Below are 15,045 nucleotides of genomic sequence, written 5' to 3'. Positions count from 1 at the left end.
GGCTAAGATTTTCAATATTGGTAATTATCTGGAATCCAGAGGGATTTTTATCACAAAACAGGGTCTTTTATCTCTAGTAGAGTTGACCCACCTAATGTGAGTGTAATTGCAAACAGACAAATTGGGATTTGGGATTTTCCAGAAATGGATTAAATAGAGGATTTTTTTTTAGTGACTGCCTTGCTCACAAGTATTAATTTATTTCTGATGTTAAGTTTCAAGACCAAACAGCCAAAGGTAAGAAACAGGTTGTTTCTGTAGGTCCATACTTAAATCTTGTCTGATCTTCTCATTCACTGGGTGCCCGTGGATCAGAGCCTCACAGGGCAGGGATGAGCAGGATTTCTCCCATCAAAACCAGGCAGCAAAGGTGAAGATACAAGAAAGGGTCCCAAAACAATGAGCTGAGGAACACTCTTAGAGCTGCCACATCTACCTTGTTGCCTGAATTCATACTTATCTTACTTATTTTTTATTCTTTACACTTTTGAAACTTTTCAAGTGGAATTTATTGACTTAAAAATAAATATAACCAGCAGCCCACCCTCATCCCCCTTAATGAAAAGACAGCAACACAACAGCTTAGAATTTATTTTTTTTCAAAGCATTTCTGACTTCAGTGAGGGAAACCTTTCAACTTCACTTTGTTTCCTGGTCCCATTGAAAGAGAAGACAGAGGAAGTGAAGTATAAGTGATTCTGGCTCCCAGAGATGCTTTGTTTCTTTTCTGATAGAATCTGAAACTTCATGTAGGTGGTGGGTAGAGCCATTGTAACCTGCTTTCTTCTGACTGAATGAGGAAGGTCAATATATTATCGTATCAAGGAAGAAGAAATTACATGGGCATTCCCCCCAGACAATAAAGATGATTCTGACAGCATGATCAAAACAACTGGATAACTTTTTTCTTTTCTTACAGACACACCAATGTTTAAATGACAGCTTAAAGCAGATGATGGACTAAACACATTATTCTCTGTTCCATGTACTTTTTTTGTAATAGAAGTATAACTTGAAGACTATATTCAAGTTGATCAAATAATAAGTCAATTTGTCAATAAAACAGATTAGGCAACCTGTCTACTGAGATGATATCTGTCAAACAACATATTTTTGTTAGCACAATCTGGAAGCAAATGTCTTCACAAAATACAATGCATAAAAAACCTGCAATGCCACTTTTAAGTTTATTGAAACAGAGTTCTGCCTTGTTTCAGTTACAGGCATTTAGACTTTCTTTAAGTTTTAGTTGCTAACTTACAAACCACAGCTTGGAAAAGACTGGAAACAAGTGTTAAGGGCCTGGTGGGCACTGTCTGCTGCCAGGACGTGGATATATTCCCAAGCCTCTTGGCAATGTCCACTCTGTGGGCACAAGTGGGGTTGGTGCAGGGGTATTTCCATTTCTCCACATGCAATTTTATTCTCCCCTCACCCACATTTTTCCCTGCTGTTGCTCACTACTGAGACATGTCCAGCATCTGACGTGCCTTGTCACATCACGAGCGCTGTCACCGCGCCCGGCAGATTCAGGCACGATGCTCTGACATGTTGTGTATGCTGAGGCAAAGAATCCCTGCGAGGTGTTGGGCCCTGATCTGGGCTCAGCAGCATGGGGGGATCTCTCAGTTTGCCCTGCATGACAGAAAACATGACAAGAAGCACTGGAAAGGAGCACTGACATGCACAAATGCACAGAGTGATCAAACACGGGTAATGTGGAGATAAAGCACATAAGGACACGTTGCTGAAAATATGTATTGATGAATCTCAGAGAGCTTGAGTTGTCCAATTTAAGGTAAAATCCGTGCCTGGAAAAGGCTAGAAAACTGTTCATTCTGAGCATGGGGAACTTAGATTAACCAGTCTCAGATGCTAGTGGGTTTGCCTGGTGAATTTTGAACCAGGTGAGTTCATTTGTGTGGTTTTCTCCCAGTCTCTCCCTGTGCTAATGCCATGTCATCCTCAGGAAATGAGGCTGGCTCAGAAATTCAGATTCTTCTTGCCCAGCTCGGGGGAAACTTGTCATATGCACTAATAAAAGTTCAAGTAGAACTGCTTTGGGTTTGATTTATGTTTTGTTGTTTGTTTTTTTTAAACAGAACTTGGTAAGTATTTTATTGTTCAGCTGTCTGATGCAAAGGCTGAGGAAAATTGAAGCTACTCCAAAGTGTGAACAGACTGTAACAGGAGGATCAACTGTGGTGCCTGAAAACCAAGCAAACAAACAAAAAGAAGGATTAAATCCTGACAGAGATTTAAGGACTTCCCCACCCAAGGTTCCCTCTACAGATTCAGGCTGCTGTTAAGAATTAATGAACTAATTTGCTATTGCTCTCAATATTGCATCAACACCTCGTGGGACAGAAGAGCTCCCATTCAGAAAAATCTTTCCAAAATCCCCAAATATAGAAACTATATTCTGAAAGGTATAGATGGTTAAAAAATAATAAAACCCTGTAGAAAATATTTAAAGGCAACAGTAGAAAGAGATGAATATTAGAAAAAAATATGTCCAAAAATTTACATCAAAACATTATTTTTTTGTGGCAAAATTATTATAGAAGTCAAAAATACTCCCATAAAGTCTGCTGAGGAGGTCATTCAAGTTCTTGTAGTGGAAATGCCCATTTACAGAAGAGAATGGCAGACCAGGTAGGAACCTGAGCTTCCCATTTATTTCTCCAGCCCTCTGAGTTTATGTGATCACATGGTGATGTCAGGAATGTTAATTAAGCACTCAGTCCTACAAACCTTAAAGCATGAGATAGCCAGCAATCTACTCTCATTCAAAATAATTCAGAATAGTTTGGCATGTGTCCACATTGTAAGTAACCAGTGTTACCCCTAGCAATTGCTCTTTAAAGCAAAAACATGTGCAAAATATCTTCATTCAGCCTAGTAGTATCATATGTCAATCAGATTCAGGATGCAGAACTGGCCAGCAATATCCTAAAAAAAAAGAAATCATCTCTCTTGTTTGAATCACTTTGAATTAACTTGACTCTGTCACATTACTGGCAAGAATAATCTCTCTTGAGCATCTGATTTCTAATTTTTTTTTTTTTAAACTTTTATTTCTGGTTGGTTGGTTGGTTCGTTTTTTGGTATTTTTCTCTGGATTTTGTATTTGTCTGCAAGTTCCAAGGATCTGGTTTAAGATTTACAGGACCAAGTTATCCTGAGGCTTTGGCAAGCATATGAACATTGTCTAAAGTGCACTGAGGCTCACTGACACCATTCAAAACCTCTGCAAGTTTGTAAACCAAGCAGTAGTTCATTCTACAGAAATAACAATGGGTTTGTGAATTTATGCAAACAGAAATGAGAGGTATTTATCATAACATTTGTGTGTACATGATTTTATTTAAGTGCCATTAGCCATTTGCTTTGTGTCTTAATGATGGCATTGAAACTTACTAAGCTAAACCAAAGACAATATTGATCTAATATTCTATCAGATCCTCAGACTTCTTCTTTTTAACAAAACAAGTGAGCTGTTCTTGCTTTTGACCTTAGCATCCAGATCTTCTGCTTCCTTGCTCCAAAAAGAAATGACACTGCTGACACCTGATGCTAACATGTGGCAAATCCCAAACACTTACAGCACAGCACCGGTGTTGTTTTCCTCAGATTTCCCTGAAGAATTTCTCCATTCCCAAATCCAGTTACTTTTTCTTTCTGTCCCAGATGACTTTATTAGGATCCACAGAGGTACAGAGAATAACACCAATTTTACAGTGTTTCTTCCAGGTTTGTGGGTTCCCAGCAGGAAAAAGCCGTATGTAACCAGCAGAGGAAAGGGAATGCTGCTGTAGTTAACAAGAAATCAGTAAATGGTTCTATTATTAGTATGCCATCAGCCACCACGATGCTTTCATAATCCTCAACATAAAATGTTTGTGTGGGCTGCTCAGAGACCTCAGGCCAAGGTGTAAGTGGGGTGGCTGATACATCATGGCACTGATGTGTCAGGAGTCACCTCGCCTGTAGCCACCACATAAATGGGAGGAAAAGGCCAACAGCAGAACTGTAAAATAAAATATCCCTGTGCTGTGAGAGATCAGGTGTGTGCAGTGTCCCCAAACAGGCAAGGATGGTGGCATACTGACAGAAACAAAGCTTCAAAAACTGGACTATCTGTGCAATCTGTGGCTCTCCCCAGGCACATGCACTATTTATATTTAGTCTCTAACCACATATTATTTGCTGTTTTTCCTTCCTGTGGCCCTGGCTTAGCACAGAGACACAGATGTACTGACTTTCACACAATTCTGAAGTCCTTGTAGCTCACTGCTCCAACCATGTCTCACAGCCTGTGATGTATCAAATGTATCCCCCTCTTTTGGCAAATGCACTGCCTCCCTTTGACACACGTGGCTGTGATATTTGCATTCTTCTCAAATGTTTGCTGTCTTCAGAGCTCTGGCAGGTCAGAGGGTAGGATGAACATCGTTTTGCTGATGAATTCATAGTAAATTAAAGGTAAAAATTGTGGCTAATTTTAGGCACACAGGTGGATAAGCCCCAAAGCTGGGCTTGGTTAGAGCAGTTCAGGTCTTCCAGCCTGGCTCCTTTGGTCTTCAGCTGCTGCCCCATGCACGAAGCCTTCCCACCAGGCAGGTCAAGACCCAGATTCAGAAAACAGGGGTTATACAACAAGTGGCAAATCCTGCCTGTTCTGTCAAGAATAGCTCAGGTGGCTAAAGAATTCAGATACCTCTTTCTTTATTCTTCCACCTGCTGAAAATCTCTTCTTCCTACACCCCACTGGGACCAGATTCTGCAGTATGGGAGGCATAAATCCTTCTTTCACCCCTCAGCTGGCAGCAGATTAACCCCATGGGTTTTGTGGCATGTCCAGGAGAACATTATTTATTTTTTAAAGGTGACAGTTATTTAATTTGCTGTACCTTGATGCTGAACAACTCTTTGTCATCCTTACCAAGAAATGACATCACTGAAACTTATTTTTGTGTCATTATCCCCACCTGAGGTAAATATGGAATGTTGTCACACCATTATGTGATGTAAATATGTCATCATAATTTGTCTTTACACATCATAAATATTTTATTATATGACATTATTACACTTCCAGATATATTTTTCCATATGAATAGTAATTACTCAAAGTATTTACTGTAATTATGTCACTTGATTAAATTACAGTAATTACATTGAAAAATGATAGCCCATGACTAATGAGTTAAAATAGCATGGAAATTCACATAAAAAATTACATTAAAAATGTTAAGGATCTGAGGCAAACTTACAAAAGCAAAGAAATTCACAACTGAGAATTTGATTTCTAGTAACATTTCAGTGTGTGTCCTGGGGTAACTTTATGATGCTTGTATCCCCAATCACCTGTTCTGTTTATGTTAGATATTAAGTTCTGCACCTTTGAAACTGGCTCTGAGAGCGAAGGGGGAGTGAGTGCTGTTTCTGAAAACAAACTGTAAGACTTTACCTTATGTGGCAGAAGAAGGAAATGAGGGAAAAAACCCCAAAAGAGGTATTACCTGAATAGGAATAAAGTGCAAAAGGGAACTACTGCAAAGCATAACCTGTGTATTTTGCATAGGGTGCACAGCAGGATAGGCCAGTGCTGCACAGAAGCATTCAAAGGTGTTTCATCAGGAACGAAAAACAAAGGACTGAAGTCTGAATTGAGGTGAAGAACTGTCACCCAGGGTGAAGTTTCTACCCAAGAACCATCAGGGAACATCATTTTTTGATAGGTCAGGATAAAATCACTGGAGAACTGCAGTGCCAAACGTAGGAGCAGGGTGGCTGGCAGGTCAGAACCATGTGTGAGTCCCCCAGCAGATACAGAGCTTTGATACCTAAGCTGTGCTCACAGCTGCTGCAATGCCACTTCCTTCTGCAGCAAAAAAGAGTATTTTCACAAGCCTTGGTACCCCAAGCAGCCATGCAAGGTGCTGCTCCACACTCAAGCTGTGTCCTTGCTGCCACTTGCACTCCAGGGAGGAACAAGTTCCTCTGACAGAGAAGATTCACAACCAAATTTTTCAGATTTAGACCTTCACAACAAAAAAATATTCTTCTTATATTAATTTGTAATTCCATTCTTATTTTCTGCATGAAAAGAAACTATTCTGTGGTTAAATGCTGGTGGTGCCTGAGAAGCAAAGAGCACTGATGCTAATTTTGCTTGTTTGCTTCCTGGTTCAGGAGTGAGCCATGAACCTAACCACAAGAGGAATTCAGGTCTGGCCACCTCCTTCCACAGCTGCTGCTCTTGTTGATTCCAGAGAGGCACAGACCCACCATGGACCTCACTCATTTTAAAGTTGCCCCCATTTGCTTTCCAACTGAGGTGCCCAAATTGTATGTTTCAGCAGGACAGGAAACCATCACTGCACAGGAGAAGAAAACTTGGTTTAGCTGAATCACAAGACAGACAGACAAACTGAGGTGGGGAGGTCAGAGAGACAGGGAGAGAAAAGGAAAGGAGAGAAAGGAAATAAGGAAAGGGAGAAAGCGAGAAAGAGAAATTCTGTTTCCAGTTAGAATACCCAATAATAATTTAATATATGGTGCCATTTTAGAAAATGTGCTATTCATATTTATGAAAGGCTTAATAGATGCAGCTGCATCCTTTAACAAATTATTATAAGGCATGGTATGAAAGGCATTAGTAAGAAATGCTTAACAGATGATGCTGTGACAAGCTGTTACAATGCGTGTTATAAGACGTCAATATTATTAAATCTATGGGCTTGGTTAGCACATGAATATAAATAATTTTTATGCATGCTACAAATTGCCATGTTTTATTAATAATGAAGTGTTTATAAATGGAACCTTACTGTAAAGCATTATTAAATGCAGCTACTCAGAGGACCTTGGAGTAATACTGTAGTAGAATTATCATGCTGAGAAACAGACTAGAAAGGCTGCTTTATTTTACTGTCTGAGTCAACATGGGTTCAAACACACTGGGCTTTGATTCCTGAAAACCCATGTGGTAGGGCCACCAGTAGTCACTGGTTGAAAGCTGCTGTTGTCACATTCTTTGTTACTCTGAAATCATCCAGCCTCAGCTACATGGGATTTACACCAATGTAAGCACGAGCACCAGTGGAGTAACTCCTGATTTACCCTGCTGTAAGTGATGCATGCTGTGGGCCACGTTATTTTCCTTCTTGAGTGAGAGCTGGCTGAAAGGTAACTGTGTGTTGTAAGGCATTCTTCTGGGGGAAAGAAAAAAACAAAAATAAGAAAAACAGCATGTATATTTGAAAAGGTACATTTCCCTGCTTCTCAGATTCTGCCCTTCCAACAGATGTCTTCCAAAAAGAATCAAAAAGAAACATCTTGCAGGACTTTTTACTGCACAAAAAAAATAAAAATAATGTTTTTCCAGAAGTTACCATGACTCAGCAACATGCAGGAGTGGCTTCATTCTGAGCATCAGCCAGGAAAGCATTGTTGGCTTTTATTCTTTTAACCATTTCATGCCTTCATGATTGATGTTTGAGTCTCCAATACCCCATGGAATGTAACAATGTCCACACAGAAAGAGCTACCATAGAACATATGCCCTGGCCTGCAGAGATTAGAGCTCCTTTAACAGAATGACATACTGTGTCTGATGATGGTAAACTAAGGTTTTACGTTCTCAGTTACTTTTTTTTTTATTTCCAAAAGCATTTTAGTTAATGTTTAAAGTGGAGGAAGGAGGAAGAGGGGCGGTCTTCAATCATCTACCTATTCTACCTTTTAAGGCTAACATTTTTTAAAATAGTTTTTCACAAACCCCATGTTATTTTGATGATGGGACCTGAAATATGGTGAGAGGGCCACAAATGACCAGATGTGAGAAGGTGTGTAAATGTCCATAGCTGGGGGTTTCAGTGGAGGCAAAACCACGCAGCTGACCTGGTATCATGTACCATCTGGAAAAAAAGGATGTGTGAGCATCACTCAAGTCCTGATGCAGCAACTGGGCAATCCCTCTTCTCTTCCAGCTCTGTTCCCTTTAGTGCCAGCAGTGAGAGCAAGGGGATGTGGGCCACTTCATGTATCACCTCTGTTATCACCCAGGAATTGAAAAACAAACCAAAATATTACCTAACTGCATGAAGCTCATAAGTGGTGCAGATGGTTTCATTCTAAGTTCTGGGCAAAGGTTCAAAAATTTAAAAGAATTTTTTTTTTTCAAACAGACACATATTTATACTGACCAAAGACTTAGCTTTCCTTTTTTTTTTTAATTTTTTTTTTTTTTTTCACTCCAGTGTTTCATGGCACACACAGATTCATTTAAATCAAGCATGCTGTGGGACTTGTATTTATCTATTAGCCTTGATGTGATTGCAATCTCCTGTATTTTCATGCAATAGTTTCGAGTCTAGTTTACAGTTCCTCCTGCTATAATTCATCTCATATCACTTATTTTCTTTGTTTCCCCATTCTTCATCATTAATTTCTGAGCCAACTTTTTACTTATTCCATGACTCCTGCACCCAAAACATTATTATTAACCTTGGATGTGGAACTGTGTCCAAAATCTTCTCTGAAGTATAAACAGCTCTGCCATTTCATTACAAAATTTGCCATTGTATTCCAAAACACTCCTTACTATGAATTTCAAGGTCACTTCCATCTTCCCTTGTGAATGTTTCCGCTCCAGGTGGAGCCTCCCCTGTCACACCAGGAGAAGGAGATGTTGAAACCACAGGAGTCAGTGCTTCAGGAATCACACCCAGCTCTCCAGTTTGGCACTGGGGCTTTGCTTGAGGAAATGTGGGATTTCCACATCGTGCTGCTGAATAGGAACAAAAGAAAGGGCAAAGCTGCTTGTGGGTCAGACAGCCCTTGCTTGTCCTTCCAGGCTTTCCAAGTGCTGCACAGGGTTCCCACATGAGCTTCAGGGATGGGCAGAGGCAGAAAGGAGGCACAAGTCCTACTGAAAGCACGGGCTGGAGCCAACTTGATGCAGCCCCAGGGCCTGAAGCTAAGGGTAGGATGTGGCATGAAGGGGAAAAGCCCTTCCATGACCAGCCACATGCTGCTTGCTTGCCAGCCCCTACCTGCTCTCTGTCCCCACAGGTAAAACTACAGCAACAGCAAAGCAGTCTTTGATGCTTTTGGTGCACCCCATGGGTTTTTCAACTCATGAGTTGATTGATAGCCTTATTACTTAGCAGATCTCTATATCTGCAGTAATTGCAGCAATCAGCAAAACAGCAGACAACTGTATTAAGTACATCTGTGTGAAAAGTGAAAATAACACCTGGCATTTAGCACAGTTCATCAAAGGATCTCAAAATGCTCAGCAAACTTTAATAAAGACACACGATGCCCAGTGAGTCTGGAAATATTGTGACAGCCAGATTTAACCCAGACAAAGTGAGAAATCAAGGCAGGCTGGAGCAGCAGCAGGGTTGTCACCCTGGGGAATGCCCTGCTGGGGTGTCACCTCCACTCCCTCCTGCCACGAATCCTGGGAAAGCCTCCCTCTGCCCAGCACTGCCCTCCAAAACCCCTGGCTGCTGGACCAGATCTGGCTGCTTTTGATCCCCCCTACATCCCACAGGCATTTACCTGGGAGCATCAGATAGTCCCACACACCTCTACTGCTGGCTCACCACTCTTTTCCTGTGCCATGATGGACAGACTGGATCACAGGAAATCAGGGCTGACAACGATCCTGTTTAGTCTGTATTTACACACTCGGCTCATTCAGCATTTCTGCTTTATATGTTTCTCTATTTAGATGATGTGTGAATTCCTTGTACACTTTTTTCCCTCAGAGTCATGCAGCGAGTGTTTGTGCATCTGTATTGTGCTCTACTTTTCCTCATGTTCACAGATTTTTATTAAAATATTTCCATAAAACAGGTTGCTACCAAAAATAAATGAACACATACAAATTAATACATAAAAACAGATGAGTTATATAGAATATTTACAAACAATGGGATAGAATTCAAAACTTATAAACACAGCATACAAACAAGCATATACATAGCCCATGTTTACTAGAATTTATTTTAAGAGTTCTTCAGTAGTTCTGAGGTAGACTTAGGCTGACAATCTTTTCCTTCCCACTGCAGATTGAGGGGAAATCCAAAAAGATCTTAATTAACAGCCAAATTAAAAAGATCTTTCTTTGTGCCCAGCTTGTGTTTCCTCAGCCTGCAGAAATAAACACACAATGTAAAAACTGGGCTGGAGAGGAGCGCTGACAAGACCAAGACTCAGTCTTCATGTGTGATAAATGAAGCTCAGAGCTTCGAGTACTCTGGCCAGAGTTAGGTAAGTGGGAGGTCCCCAGGTCCTCACTGTTGCCATCTGTTTGTTATCTAAAACACTGGAAAGAGATAAATATCTTGGTGAATAAGAAATGCCCACAGGACAGCATTCAGGGAGCAGGTATGTCACCAAGCTCTGCAAAGGGAGAAAAACCCAAAAAGTTAATGACTTTCCCAACCTTCAGTCCAAAATAAAAGTTAAACAATAAGAGGAAGGGCTTTGAAATGCAATTCTGGCTTTATGAAATCAGATCCCCAACTGACTTATCAATTCCCAGACTATTCACATGGTTTGCCCCACAGCCTAGTGCTGAAGTGCCGTGGTGGTACTGAGGGCTGGCAGGAGGTCAGGGACTGTGACATCTCATGGCTGAGACTCAATCCCATGTTTTCACCATGGGCAGGGTCCAAATTCCATGCTGAACCCCTCTGCCTGCACTGCTGGGTTTCTCAGGTGTGAGGTGAGTAGTGCAATACTGGCACCAAAGCCAGCACAACCAGCCCATGAGATTGATACAAGCAGATATTGGCACTTCACATTTCCAAGCTGCAGAGGCAAAACCAGACAGTTCTTACTGATGGTCTCCTGCCCCTGCAGCACAAGATCCCTTTCTGCACTCCCTAAATGGCAGGCTTATTAAAGCTAGGAAAGGCAGGGCTGACTATTTCTCCATTTCCAAGAGGAGTTGTTTTGTCAACATTTTGCCAGAGTCTGGGAGTGTGAAATTGGCTGTTCATGTGCTGCCTGCACAAGTACTGTAGTTTTAAAGTGAAGGCAATTAATTTTAGTTGTTGACTTAAACTGCTGTTGAAAGGTACTTCATTTCCCAACTCTTCCTCCTATAAATAGATTAAGGGTTACATGAGAGTCAAGTTGTGCTCGTTTTTCCTCCCTCTAGATAGATTTCCCATGGCTGCTTATCTATCAGCTCCCCCCTGGCCCTTAATACAATTTGTTTCTCAAATTAATTTAGCTCACTCACTCTCATTGCTCCACAGCCAAAAAAATTTTCTCCTCTTTCCAAAAAAAACCCAAAAAACAAGAAACCAAACCAAACAAAAAAAAAAAAAAAAATAAAAAAAATAAGCAACAACAACAAAACCCAACCCAAACCAAAACAAGCAAAAAAGCCCAGAAAGCAAACCATTTTGGAACCAATATTTTCTAGAAGGGAGATTGAGCAATGTGTGTCTTGAACTTATGATTTATAGAGAGTTAAAGAAAATGTGTCTTTTGGACAGATAAACATTTGTGTTAGCAATCTGGAAGGAACTACCAGGGCTGGGGAGCTGCAGCTCCATCAGTGCTTCTGGAATCTGTGTGTGCCCAGCAGCTGCACTGTAAATCCCTCTGTCTATTCATCAGCTATTATTTGGTAATTTTTCTCATTATTACCTATTCATGTATTGGCTGCATTTCTTTTTCTTCCTTTCTGTTATGACCCAAGAAGGCAACCATGAGATCTACAGCAGCAAAGGACATTTATTTTCCTATGGAAGCTTACTTGCAAGAAGGAGTATTACCAATGCTCAGGATATTTAAAGTGTTCAGCTTGAACACACATTTACACTAGACAAACAAAGCTGATGGATGCACACTGATGTGCCTGGAGAAGTTCAAGCTCCATCCTGTGGTTTAATGCAAATTAATCAGAGTGCTTGCCCATGGGCTACCTCATCCCTTCCCTGCATGACTGTTCCAGTCCCAGGACCCAGGCCGTGAAACACGCAGCAAATATCTAACATGAGGGTTTGGAGGACAGTCACATTTTCTGATGCAGATAAAGACATCTGGGTAAGTATGAATCACTGTTCTGAAGGCAACATTTGTATTTTTCATGGAGTGCATATTTAAGGAACAAGAATCCCTTCATCTAAAACTTCTGTGGTTGTCTTGCTGCCACTCACCTGATCTCTGATCTGAAGCTGCAAAATTAATTTACTCCTCACCATATAACATAGAGCTGAACAGAATTAGAAAAGGTCTGTGTCTTATCTCTGAAGATGCCAAATCCTTATCTGCTAACACTGCACTACAGAGCTCTTGACAAAAGGGGAGGAAAAACACCAGTACTTTTAAACATAATAGTGTATAGCTGGAGATATCTAGGTATACTTATCTTTCAAATAATGGTATTCAGTGGCATAGGAATTTGTGCTTATTCAAGGTACCCAGAATATTTTGATAACCTAAAATACAGACTGATGGTTTTTAATTTGTGAAAGGACTGTGCCACACAGTTCAGGGCTATCACACAGATGGGTTCCCTGGTCACACTTTGACTATTTGTGGTGTTAAAATTAAGAGACTTTCCTATGGCTGTCCCTCACCTTGACCACAACCATTGCTCCCACTGCACTGCTAGCTATTCTGAGGTCTAGGTGATAAAATACAGATCTTGCTTAAGTATTTTTGAAGACAATAAATAGAAGGGGTGTAAGGTAACGTGGTTTTGGGGTATTCCTTTTCTTTATTTAGATGGAATAACAGGAGAATACTAAGCAGCTGATAAGTTAGTCAATGAACTGTGCACCCATATGTCTGTAATTTTATGGTCCAGATGTAACAATAAACATTTGGTGGGAAGCTGCCCAACAGAACTATTCATGAGATACCCTGGTGTCTTTACAGAGAAGTATTATACTTAAAATGGGCATTGGTTTTATCCTTTTGTTCAAAGTGCTGAAATAAGTCAAACATGTCAGGCAGCCACTACACAGCTAAAGATCTCAGTCAAAGCACAGATCCAAGAGGATGCTGAGTATGACAACAGCTCTATGCAGAAAAAAGTGGAAAGCTTGTTTTTTAAATAAGGACTCATCAAGATAATAAACAAATAAAACTACCATTTAGCTGTCATGTTGCATCATATTATACTTCACCCAATGCTCCTGTAATTGTTGCCAGTGATTCCACACATGAATTGCATGGTGGGGCACATAAAATTGTTAAGGTAATAGGTCAGGTTACATCATTGCCACCATAGGTTTTCAGGAGCTCTCAAGCCCTGATCACCAGAAGTGTGAATTTAAATGAGGCTCACACTGAATTTCAGAAAAGCCTACTTTACTCTTGTTGGTTCAAAATCCCCAGTACAGAAAATAACATCAAATTCAACATCATAAATTATTTTAAAACTGATTTAGGTGACCTCCATACTCTTCAGATTTATTATGCAAAGTTTCCTTATACCTTTGCTTCTGTGAGATGGTTATTGGTCCGTTCTGAAGTAACTATTGTTATTTTGCTCCAAAAATTTGCTCTGGGTTTAGGTGTTTTTTTGGGATTTTTTAAAATTAAATTTTACTTCAGAAAGAGGTTTGTTCCTTCTTTCTTTTTAAATTATCCTTGCAGTGATAAATTGAGATTCCCCATAGACCTGAAGTTGACCTCTGGCCTTCCCCAGCTCCTTTGCTTTGCACAAAAGCATGCAGTGACACCCAACTTACACTTTTTCCCTGCTGGCCCATGGCTGCCTCTTTGGCACTTGGCTTTAATGGGATGATGCTGCTTTCTTTTTCAGCTAAGTCTGAACTCATTTCTTGCCCTGTCTTCAGCCTACACGCTGAGCTTCAACACAAAGACAATTCTTGTATTGCTACAGTTTTACCTGACGTGTTGAGCACTGTGTGAACAACTGGGATAACTCCACAACTGAGATAATTCTACACTCTTTTTTCCTTCAGGTTGCTTCTTTCTGACCACAACACCTGGCTATTTACAAGTGCCTGGAGTGACAGGACAAGGAAAAATGGCTTCACACTGACAGGGAGTAGGTTTAGGTTGGATACTAGGGAGGAATTCTTCCCTGTGAGGAAAACCTGCACTGGCACAGGTTTTCTAGAGAAGCTGTAGCTGCTCCACTCAAGGGGACTTTGAGGAACCTTTTCTACTGGAAGGTGTCCCAGCCCATGGCAGTGAGGTTGGAACAAAATGATTTTTAAGGTCTCCTCCAACCAAGACCATTCTATGGTATCTAAAAAGGACAAACATCACCTTAGTTCCCCTCTTTTTACTGTGGTACAAGGTACAGCTCCATTAAGGTGTCAGTGTCACGGCCAGGAGCTCCATGAAAACACATCTGGGTTCTCCCAAACAGGCAGCAAACACCTCTCTCACATGGCACCCTGAGTCCAAATTCATACAATGTAATAGCAAAGCAAATTAACCTCTTCAATACACCTTTCATTTTTTTATGTCTTCAAAGGGTTTTTTGGGGTTTTTTTACAGCTTTGATAAATACTGTGTTAGCAAAATTGAGAATTGTTCTTCCTCTAGGCTGCACAGCAAGTGCTACAGCAATGTAAAACATCAATTAATATAGTTTTCACATAGCATAAAGCCATACCCATTAACACAATACTAAGTTATATTATGTGGTTTTATTAACTCATATAAGTAAACACAGATTGCATTAAAAGCTGTTTCAGTTTTATTTTTTTTAAATGTTTATATTTGAAAGAATAGCCCAAACTACAGAAGTCAGTTATTTTCTGAAACTACAAAAATTAGCTGCCTGCAGATCAGCTTAATTTAAAGGCATTCTGTTTTCTTAGAAAAGGTTAGGAAAACTGTGGCCAAAGAAGACCTTGTGAACCTACTTATTAAGATTTCAAAGCTTTTTGACAAGTTCCCATAAGATGAGAGCACGAAATAAAATAATTACGAATCAAATGATAGAAAAAGCTCATAAAGAAATTAAACCCACTTTAAAGTCTGACAGTCTCACTTTTTTTTAATCATTTTCTGCCACAGTTA

Source organism: Parus major, chromosome 1A, assembly GCF_001522545.3.
Source record: "Parus major isolate Abel chromosome 1A, Parus_major1.1, whole genome shotgun sequence".
Classification (NCBI taxonomy): domain Eukaryota; kingdom Metazoa; phylum Chordata; class Aves; order Passeriformes; family Paridae; genus Parus; species Parus major.
The sequence above is the reverse complement of the archived record's forward strand: the minus strand, read 5'-3'. Positions refer to the sequence as shown.